This window comes from Terrapene carolina, unplaced genomic scaffold (genome assembly GCF_002925995.2).
Source record: "Terrapene carolina triunguis isolate 2854851 unplaced genomic scaffold, T_m_triunguis-2.0 Scaffold66, whole genome shotgun sequence".
Classification (NCBI taxonomy): domain Eukaryota; kingdom Metazoa; phylum Chordata; order Testudines; family Emydidae; genus Terrapene; species Terrapene triunguis.
Genome location: NW_020664417.1, coordinates 11,163,513 through 11,175,555, shown reverse-complemented (window position 1 = coordinate 11,175,555; position 12,043 = coordinate 11,163,513).

Genomic DNA, 12,043 nt, shown 5'->3' with positions numbered 1-12,043 from the left:
TATGTCACACAGACCTTCACAAAATATTCTAAGGAATTAGTGAGACATGATTTTCCTTTACAGAAACCATGCTGTTTAGCCCACCATATCTTGGTCTATTTTAAATAGTGCCTCTTTGCTGAGGAGTAGAATAAGGGGCCAGACCTCAGTTGAAATAGAGTTCTACCCTGACATCAGCTGGTGTAAATTTGTTTAGCTCCACAGATGAACTGGCCCAAATAGCTTCTTTTAAGGCTCTCTTTTTCAATTAAAAAAAAAATAGTACTTAAAGTTTAAAGAAAATGAACCAAAAATAGACAGAGCAGGGCCGCCCAGAGGATTCAGGGGGCCTGGGCCAAAGCAATTTCGGGGACCCCTTCCATAAAAAAGTTGCAATACTATAGAATACTATATTCTCGTGGGGGCCTGGGGCAAATTGCCCCACTTGCCTCCCCCCCTGCCACCCTGGGAGGCTCTGAGACAGAGCAGTTCATATTTTAAATATGTACAGTACAGACCATAGAGCTAATGTGAAAGTATGTGAAGAACTATTATTGGAATTGTAATGTCTCGGCGGGAGTCTTCAGAAGGAGCCCATTGCAGCGAGTTTCATGCATTGTTTTAACATAGGTGCTAGGATTATTTCCAGTATTTATCTTCATGATCTGTATATAATTTTCTCATTTTCCCATGTTCTTGAGTTTGTTTTCTTTTCTTTTTTTCAGCTCTGGTCTATCCATGGCTAATAGAGGAGGTATCTGAGCCTCTAGCTATTATCTTTGGAAAATCATGGGAGACGGGAGAGATTCCAGAAGACTGGAAAAGGGCAAATATAGTGCCCATCTATAAAAAGGGAAATAAAAACAACCCAGGAAACTACAGACCAGTTAGTTTAACTTCTGTGCCAGGGAAGATAATGGAGCAAGTAATTAAGGAAATCATCTGCAAACACTTGGAAGGTGGTAAGGTGATAGGGAACAGCCAGCATGGATTTGTAAAGAACAAATCATGTCAAACCAATCTGATAGCTTTCTTCGATAGGATAACGAGTCTTGTGGATAAGGGAGAAGCTGTGGATGTGGTATACCTAGACTTTAGTAAGGCATTTGATACGGTCTCGCATGATATTCTTATCGACAAACTAGGCAAATACAATTTAGATGGGGCTACTATAAGGTGGGTGCATAACTGGCTGGATAACCGTACTCAGAGAGTTGTTATTAATGGTTCCCAATCCTGCTGGAAAGGCATAACGAGTGGGGTTCCGCAGGGGTCTGTTTTGGGACCGGCTCTGTTCAATATCTTCATTAACGACTTAGATATTGGTATAGAAAGTACGATTATTAAGTTTGCGGATGATACCAAACTGGGAGGGATTGCAACTGCTTTGGAGGACAGGGTCATAATTCAAAATGATCTGGACAAATTGGAGAAATGGTCTGAGTTAAACAGGATGAAATTTAACAAAGACAAATGCAAAGTGCTCCACTTAAGAAGAAAAAATCAGTTTCACACATACAGAATGGGAAGAGACTGTCTAGGAAGGAGTACGGCAGAAAGGGATCTAGGGGTTATAGTGGACCACAAGCTAAATATGAGTCAACAGTGTGATGCTGTTGCAAAAAAAGCAAACGTGATTCTGGGATGTATTAACAGGTGTGTTGTGAGCAAGACACGAGAAGTCATTCTTCCGCTCTACTCTGCTCTGGTTAGGCCTCAGCTGGAGTATTGTGTCCAGTTCTGGGCACCACATTTCAAGAAAGATGTGGAGAAATTGGAAAGGGTCCAGAGAAGAGCAACAAGAATGATTAAAGGTCTTGAGAACATGACCTATGAAGCAAGGCTGAAAGAATTGGGTTTGTTTAGTTTGGAAAAGAGAAGACTGAGAGGGGACATGATAGCAGTTTTCAGGTATCTAAAAGGGTGTCATAAGAAGGAGGGAGAAAACTTGTTCACCTTAGCCTCTGAGGATAGAACAAGAAGCAATGGGCTTAAACTGCAGCAAGGGAGATCTAGGTTGGACATTAGGAAAAAGTTCCTAACTGTCAGGGTGGTTAAACACTGGAATAAATTGCCTAGGGAGGTTGTGGAATCTCCATCTCTGGAGATATTTAAGAGTAGGTTAGATAAATGTCTATCAGGGATGGTCTAGACAGTATTTGGTCCTGCCATGCGGGCAGGGGACTGGACTCGATGACCTCTCGAGGTCCCTTCCAGTCCTAGAATCTATGAATCTATAAATGCATTTATCTCTGACTGAGTCAGCAAATGATTGTGCGGCAGGTAAGAGCCTAATGTAAAAACATGGCAGAAGTTCAGGCCAATGACTCAGGACTCGGCAGGCAAGCATTTTATATGCTGTCACTGCTCAGTGACAACTGATACACTGGTTCAGGGATGAACTGTACTTTTCTTTATCATTGCTGGACAATAGAGAGTTTTGTTTCAAAGATTTTCTGTCATCCTCTGAGACTAATAGGGTCTGTGACTGCTAGTGTAATAAGAGAATAAGGTTTTCCTCAGTAATTTTTCTACTATGTAGGGTAGGCACCACATTGTTTTCATTTCACATTTTGAAAGATGAACCTTCAGGGTTCAAGGGAGTCTAAAACAACAAGATTCAGATTTGGAGGGGAGATGTGGGGAGAGGAAACAGCCATTTCTTTCATAGAACACTTGGTTTCTGCATGGAATTAGTGCATGTCTATGACCTACCCATTTCACAGCTTGAATTAAGGATAGGTCAGGTTGAGTGATCTGTAATGAATGATTTGTTGAATATCATTTGCACCTGCCACAGAAGCTGAAGGATTCTTATTTGATTGCTTTAGGGAAAAAAGGTGGAATAGACATACGATATTATTTTCAGAATGCATGCTTTTTCAATGGGCCTGACATTTGCTGGGTTATATTGTCTGAAGAAGGCTTTATCATTTATTTAACTGCTGGATCACTTTATGTTGAATTAAATGTACCCAACAGTGGCACAATATGATGTAATGACTGATGATCATAATTACATTGTATAATGCATGGTTGATCAATTTAAACTACTGATATCTGAATTTTTCTCAATTTTATATATTTCTGCATCAGACACTTATAATTTAGCAATATTAGTCATGCATGAGAGGGTAGTTGTATTGGCTTTACAAAGCTGCTGTAGGGTGTGTTTGAGGATTTATTTTAGTTTATATATGATCAAGCATAATCTTAAAGACCTTTTTTCTGCGCTATAAGATATAAGGCTGCATGGAATTTGTAAGGCAATTGAGTCTTGCATGGTCTTTTTGTCTAAATATAATTTAAAAGTATATGCACAAATTGTCAGTGTTTATTCTTTGTACTCGTATCTTAACAAGAAAAATGGTTTATATGCATAGTACCCAGTTCAGACTACGTACTCAAGAATGTTTAGGACCATGTCCTCAGCTAGGTATACTGGTGTAGCTTCATAGACCTCAGTAGGCCTATGTCAATTAACACAAAGCAATAACACAGAATCTTAGAAAAAAGTAGGTCCAGATCCACTGCTGGTGTAAATGGTAACTTTCTTGATTATTTTCTTAATGTCTGTCTTAGATTTGTATTGTGACTTAATGTAATCATTGCAAAAGAATATTGATGTGTTAGCAATAAGCAGATTTAGATTCTGATGCAACACTATAGGAAACTCGTTCCAAGAATATAATATCCATCCAATAATATTAAAGGAAGTGACATGAAATTGTAAGTCCAATAATAAGGATTTTAAATGCATCTGTAAACTTGGGGGTTGTACCCCATGACTGGAGGATTGCAACTACTGTACGTGCATTTAAGAAAGGTGGGGGAAATGATCCTGGAAACTAGAAGCCCAATAGTTTGAACTCAATCATATGCAAGGTCTTAGAACTAGTTTGGAAAGAGATGGAAGATTAGATATAGAGGTAAATGGTAACTGGACAAAAATACAACATGACTTTACAAAAGGTAGATCGTGCCAGATCAACCTGATTTTTTTTTTTTTTTAGTAGATAACTAAATGATTTTCTAGGCAAAGGAAATGCAATAGATCTAAGCTACTTGGATTTCAGTATAGCATTTGATACAATTCCACAGGGGAAATTATAAATTACATTGGAGAAGATGGGGATTGATAGGAGAATTGAAAGGTGGGTAAATAACTGGTTAATGGGGTGACTACAACAGGTCATACTGAAAGGTGAATGGTCAGGCTGGAAGGAGGTTACTAGTGGAGTTCCTCAGGGCTTGGTATTGGGATCAATCTTTATTAGCACTTTCCTTAATGACCTTGGTGCACAAAATGGGGATTTACTAATACCCTCTGTGTCATCCACAAATTTTGTGTATACTAGTCTAGACGCAATAAATCACCCCCAAGCGCTCTCCCATCGACTCCTGTACTCCACCAGGCCGAGAGGTGCAGGCGGAGTAGATGGGGAAGCGTCAGCAGTCTACTCACCGCAGTGAAGACACCGCGGTGAGTAGATCTAAGTACGTCAACTTCAGCTATGTTATTCAGGTAGCTGAAGTTACGTAAATTAGATCGATTTCACGCCCCTCTCCCACCCCCACTGTAGTGTAGACCAGGCCAAAGTTGGGAAGTATTGCCAATATGGAGGAGGAATGGAATATCATATAAGAAGACTTCGATGACACCCTGGTGTAAAATAAATGGGATGAAATTTAATAGTGCAAATGTCATGTATATAAGGACTAACCTGGGGATGTGTCAACTGGAAGTGACAGGAGGAGAAAGACATGGGTGTCCAATATTTACATGATCTAGGATGTGTTATGCCCTGAAAAAGAGAGGGGTGACCAGACAGCAAGTGTGAAAAATTGGGACAGGAGGTACAGGGTAATAGGAGCCTATATAAGAAAAAGACCCAAAAATCGGGACTGTCCCTGTAAAATCGGGACACCTGGTCACCCTAAAAAAGGGACATCATGTAAAATAAGGGACAAATGGTTACCTGTGAGGGCTGCTTAATGGTGTCAGGCAAAATACCTAATAAGTAAAGTTCCATTTTTTCCCCCACTTACCATGCTCCTGAGTGTCCTTTCTATAAAGGACATAATATGCTTTTGTGTGTGTATGTATAAATATAATAGAGAGAGAGAGAGAGAGAGAGAAAATATGAATGAATGAATTTTCTGCATTTCTTACTCAGGCAAAACATTCCAATTTTGCCCTGGCGAAGGACTGTAGTGTTATTAAACTGATCCAAAGCCCATTGAACTCAATAAGAGTCTTTCCATTGACTCCTGTGAGCTTTGGATCATGCCCTGGATCCTTAATAGAGGGGGTATATTCTCCCTTAAATGTTAATGTCAGTCCCATGAACTTTAGACACGCGCATCCATAGCAAAGTAGAGAATAGTTTGTTTTTTTTAAGTCAACCATTTTTATTATCTTTCCTGTAGAATAACTAGAGTTGTCTGATTTCCACCAAATATTCCATAGAAGTTCGCCCTTGGGCTGAAGCCCTGTTTATCAAGTTTCAACTTACATGTGTGGTGTGTGTTGGTGTTTTTTTGTTTTTTTTTTTTTGTTTTGTTTTGTTTTTTGTCAGAGCTGTGAACTCCTACATATAGAGGCTTATTAGGAAAGTGCTGACACAAACATTGCAAATGTGATTCTGTAATGAAAAATTGTGAATATCCTATTTGCTATTGGATGTCTGCACTGTTATTCATACAGACACAGTATGTATGTCAATGGAGGAAAAAATCAGCACACACCACATTCCTTTAAGAAACTGCAATGGCTAAAGCTTTTCAATATTTTTTTCTAGGAATAATGAAGTTTGCAGGTTTGTTTTTTTTTTCAGCAGGATAATGGCAGTGGTTGAAACACTTGGGGGGGAGGAAATCCCAGCTCTGAGATCTGTCTTATTACCATATCACATGGAGAAATGCACAGTGCACCATTGAATTGCCGTGTGTGTGTGTGTGTGTGTGTGTGTGTGTGTGTGTGTGTGTATGTATATATATATATATATTAGACATGCTGACATTATGAAGCATATTGTGGCTCTGGGGTAAAATCTGCAGCAACTGAAAAACACAAAGTCAGACTTCAGATATATATAATATGGATTGCAATAAAAACTTTTTTTGGACCTGAGTCGCCATTGCCCTGCACCTTCCTCAGTCGTTCATACAAAGTGAGGGTAAAACACTGCCATTCTGACTTGATAGCATTTTACACTCTTTGCCCTGTTGTAAATGAAAATATAAGGGACAGGGCAACAGAAAATCATGGCCCATTGCATTTATTATATATCATAAATTAAATAAAATATTCAGTATAGATTAGGTAATTGCATTACAATGAAATATGGCCAGAGATGGTAAGGGAAGCTTGTTTTGGCTGAACATAACATACAATGTTTTCCTTGGGTAGATAAATATGCTAAATTGGATGTTTGAAGTGCTGACAGACAATGAGGTGGTTTCTCATTATCTTAATATTACTACATTCTCCCTGGTACACCAATAGTACTAATACACAAGTAACTATATAATTTTTGCCGTGACTTCCACCACTTCTATGGTGTCTAATGCTCTTCTCTTGCCCTACCTCATTCTTAGTGAGATGGCAATCAGTCCCATGTGTCCAAGAGACCACTGATTCTAGGGTTGCCATGAAGTCTGACTTTGTGTTTTTCAGTTGCTGCAGATTTTACCCCAGAGCCACAATATGCTTCATAATGTCAGCATGTCTAATCTGGACTGGACATATCTCTTCTAAGAGGTGAACTGGTAAAATGTTTCCTTCAACCCCAGTATCAAGTTAAAAATTGTATAGGTTCATTCCATATACACCATGTACCAAGCTTCTGCTGGGCTAGCTGTGTGACTTTTATGACCTATGACACTACCCCTATGAAGAGGGTAGGCTGATATTCTATTTTGGTAAGGTATTTTTGTTCTTTTCTTGAGGCTGGATGTTCTGCACATCCATGAATAACCCACACATATGACACGTGGTCCCAAATGCTCAGCAGGCTCTCAGTAGGTTTCTTTCATCAGGTCCACGTGTGCGGGCTCTCATGTGGCTGAACTCTGAACATGCCGGCCCAAATACGTTTTTTTTTTTTTCTGTTAAACAACCTGTAAAAACTTTTCAGTCCTTTGATCAGTCATTTTTTCTTGTTGAATAGTATTTTTTTGCTTCTAAGGTCCCACAGAAATCTATTGCTTTTTCTAAGCACAAATCAGGTTCCCACAATAACCTTTCTTTCAATCTTTTGTCAGTCACAAAGAACACATTTTTGTCTCTAAACATATCATTTTCACTGTTTCTAAACCTCACAGCTTTGTGCTTTTTGGATTCAATTCTCTTACATAATTGTCAATCCAATTTGCTCAGAAATGAAGATCAGACCTAAATTGGTGCCATGGACAAACAATGTTCTGAATACTGTTCAAACTTTATCTAGAGTGAGCGTATCTCCATTATTATCTTCCTGTGATGTGCTACTTCAAGAACTTCCCCGGCCACTGAACTAAATAATAGGATACTTTCATATAATCATTATCTGCTCCCGAAGCTTTCATAACCATTAGGAAGGACTACAGCCAACTCCTCCAGCTCACTGTAATGTTGGTGGCATTTTTTGAACTGGTCCTCATTGTGTGGCTCTGATTTTAATTTATTTTTCTTCCCTCTTCAACTCTGTAGTTTTTAATTTCTTGTGTGTACTCATTATTACCAAGAATCTCTTCATTGCTTGTTTCTCTGCTTGTTGCTCTGTTGTCATTAATTATTTTGTTTAAAAAGTTTCACTATCCAATCAGTGTTTAGAAACAATACCATATGATTTAGGTGACGAACCAGGCAACAAGAAGAAAGGATAGCGAACAATCAATGTAACGTCTTCAAGGAGTACACAAACACTGTTGTTCAACCAAACTATTTGTACCCTGAGACTCAGAAAGATCAGGTGACTTGTTCATCCATGTCAATGCTAGTCTAGCACTGGATGGCTCCTGATCAAGTGTTCAAACCACCGAACAATGCAGCCTCTGTTGAAAATGTCAATTATCAGAGAAATTATGTATAAAATAGACAAATGAAGACTGGATGTTCCTGTCCCATGAAATCCCTGTATATCAAAAGAGATCTAGCTGCTATTGTTTATTATTTATTGCCAGTGAGCACTACTATAGTACCACAAATAATCAAAATTGTGCTAGATATAGTACAAACACACATTGACAGAATCCCTGCCCCCTAAAAAGGCAATACAAACAAAGCATGGGAAAGGGAAAAAGAGGCAGAAAGAGATGAAGTAACTGATGCAAGTTCACACAGTGGCATAGTTGGGAACAGGACTTAAGTCTGAGGGTATGTCTACACTACAAAATTAGGTCAAATTAATAGAAGCCGGTTTTATAGAAATCGGTTGTATACAGCCGATAGTGTGTGTCCCCACATAAAATGCTCTAAGTGCATTAGGTTGGCGGACCGCGTCCACAGTACCGAGGCTAGCGTCGACTTCCGGCGCATTGCACTATGGGTAGCTACCCACAGTTCCCGCAGTCTCCGCCGCCCATTGGAATTCTGGGTTGAGATCCCAATGCCCGAATGATGCAAAACAGTGCTGCGGGGGGTTCTGGGTACATGTCGTCAGGCCCCTCCCCCTCCGTCAGAGCAACGGCAGACAATAGATTCGCGCCTTTTTACCTGGGTTACTTGTGCAGACAACATACCACGGCAAGCATGGAGCCCGCTCAGCTCAGCTCACCGTCACCATATGTCATCTGGGTGCCGGCAGACATGGGACTGCATTGCTACACAGCAGCAGCAGCTAACTGCCTTTTGGCGGTAGACGGTGCAGCATGACTGGTAGCCTTCATCGGCGATCTGGGTGCTGGCAGCCGTAGGGCTGCATTGCACCAGCCCTTGCCTTTTGGCAGTAGATGGTTTATTACGAATGATAACTGTCCTCATCGTACAGCAGTGGCTGTCGATCATGGGCACCTGGGCAGACATGCTCAGTCCAGCAGTGGCTGGAACTCCGTATGTCCCCCAGTCCCCCATCCCTCCAATCATATTCTGCTGCCTTCACAATGATGATGATGGCTATCAGTCGTAGTATGCCATTTTCTGCCAAGCGCCCTGTTGGATCATCGCACATTAGCAGAGTCTTCCCTGAGCAGCAGATCGTGCAATAGGCCTGAAGGCTACTGCCAAGCGCCCAGTATTTGCTGCCAAGCACCCAGAAGATGCCGAGGGCTATCAGTCATGCTGCACCGTCTTAAGATGTAAAAAATAGATTTGTTCTGTATTCATTTGCTTCCCCCTCCCTCCGTCAAATCAACGGCCTGCTAAACCCAGGCTTTTGAGTTCAATCTTTGGGGGGGGCCATTCTGTGGGACAGTTGTTTTGTGTTTCTCACTGATGCACAGCCACCTTTGTTGATTTTAATTCCCTGTACCTGTACGCCATGTCGTCACTCTCCCCTCCCTCCCTCCCTCTTTCCCCTGGTCCGTCAGATACTAGTTTCGCGCCTTTTTTCAGACCAGGCGCCATAGCTAGCACTGGGATCATGGAGCCCGCACAGATCACCGCAGCAATTATGAGCACTATGAACACCACACGCATTGTCCTGGAGTATATGCAGAGCCAGAACATGCAAAAGCAAAACCAGGACCAGCCGAGGAGGCGATTGCAGCGCGGCGACGAGAGTGATGAGGAAATTGACATGGACATAGACCTCTCACAAGGCACAGGCCCCAGCAATGTGGAAATCATGGTGTTCCTGGGGCAGGTTAATGCCGTGGAACGCCGATTCTGGGCCCGGGAAACAAGCACAGACTGGTGGGACCGCATCGTGCTGCAGGTGTGGGACGATTCCCAGTGGCTGCGAAACTTTCGCATGCGTAAGGGCACTTTCATAGAACTTTGTGACTTGCTTTCCCCTGCCCTGAAGCGCCAGAATACCAGGATGAGAGCAGCCCTCACAGTTGAGAAGCGAGTGGCGATAGCCCTGTGGAAGCTTGCAACGCCAGACAGCTACCGGTCAGTCGGGAATCAATTTGGAGTGGGCAAATCTACTGTGGGGGCTGCTGTGATCCAAGTTGCCAGGGCAATGAAAGACCTGGTGATATCAAGGGTAGTGACTCTGGGAAACGTGCAGGCCATAGTGGATGGCTTTGCTGCAATGGGATTCCCAAACTGTGGTGGGGCCATAGACGGAACCCATATCCCTATCTTGGCACCGGAGCACCAAGCCACCGACTACATAAACCGCCAGGGGTACTTTTCAATGCTGCTGCAAGCCCTGGTGGATCACAAGGGACGTTTCACCAACATCAACGTGGGCTGGCTGGGAAGGGTACATGATGCTCGCGTCTTCAGGCACTCTGCTCTGTTTCGAAAGCTGGAGGAAGAGACTTTCTTCCCGGACCAGAAGAATAACCGTTGGGGATGTTGAAATGCCTATCGTGATCCTTGGGGACCCAGCCTACCCCTTAATGCCATGGCTCATGAAGCCGTACACAGGCAGCCTGGACAGGAGTCAGGACCTGTTCAACTACAGGCTGAGCAAGTGCCGAATGGTGGTGGAATGTGCATTTGGGCGTTTAAAAGCGCGCGGGCGCAGCTTACTGACTCACTCAGACCTTAGCGAAAAGAATATCCCCATTGTTATTGCTGCTTGCTGTGCGCTCCACAATATCTGTGAGAGTAAGGGGGAGACATTTATGGCGGGGTGAGAGGTTGAGGCAAATCGCCTGGCTGCTGATTACGGGCAGCCAGACACCAGGGCGGTTAGAGGAGCACAGCATGGCGCGGTGCGCATCAGAGAAGCTTTGAAAACGAGTTTTGTGACTGGCCAGGCTACGGTGTGAAACTTCTGTTTGTTTCTCCTTGATGAACCCTCCGCCCCGCCCCCACCCGGTTAACTCTACTTCCCTGTAAACCAACCACCTCACCCTCCCCTCCCCTCCTCCCTTCGAGCACCACTTGCAGAGGCAATAGTCATTGTTACTTAACATTCATGCATTCTTTATTAATTCATCACACAACTAGGGGGATAATTGCAAAGGTAGCCCGGGATGGGTGGGGAAGGAGGGAAGGAAAAGGAAACACTGCATTTTAAAACTTTAACTCTTATTGAAGGCCAGTCTTCTGATGCTAGGGCAATCATCTGGGGTGGAGTGACTGGGTGGCCGGAGGCCCCCCCACCGTGTTCTTGGGCGTCTGGGTAAGGAGGCTATGGAACTTGGGGAGGAGGGCTGTTGGTTACACAGGGGCTGTAGCGGCGGTCTCTGCTCCTGCTGCCTTTCCTGCAGCTCAACCATACGCTGGAGCATATCAGTTTGATGCTCCAGCAGCCGGAGCATCGACTCTTGCCTTCTGTCTGCAAGCTGACGCCACCTATCCTCTTCAGCCCGCAACTTGCTCTGTTCATCCCGCGATTCAGCACGCCACCTCTCCTCTCGTTCATATTGGGCTTTTCTATAATCAGTCATTGACTGCCTCCACGCATTCTGCTGTGCTCTGTCAGTGTGGGAGGACATCTGTAGCTCTGTGAACATGTCATCACGCGTCCTACGCTTTCTATTTCTAATCTTCACTAGCCTCTGTGAAGGAGAAACATTTGCAGCTGGTGGAGGAGAAGGGAGAGGTGGTTAAAAAGACACATTTTAGAGAACAATGGGTACACTCTTTCACGTTAAATTTTGCTGTTCACATTACACAGCACATGTGCTTTCGTTACAAGGTCGCATTTTTCCTCTTATATTGAGGGCCTGCCGGTTTGGTGTGAGAGATCACTCACGCAGTGCCAGGCCACAGATTTCAGCTTGCAGGCAGCCATGGTAAGACACAGTCTTTTGGCTTTTTTAACCTTCTTAACATGTGGGAATGGTTTCAAACAGTAGTGCTCTCATTTCCCATACCAAGCACCCGTTGGGTTGGCCATTTAAAATGGGTTTGCAATGTAAAAGGAGGTGCTGCGGTTTCAGGGTTAACATGCAGCACAAACCCAACTAATTCCCCTCCCCCACACACCCAATTCTCTGGGATGATCACTTCACCCCTCCC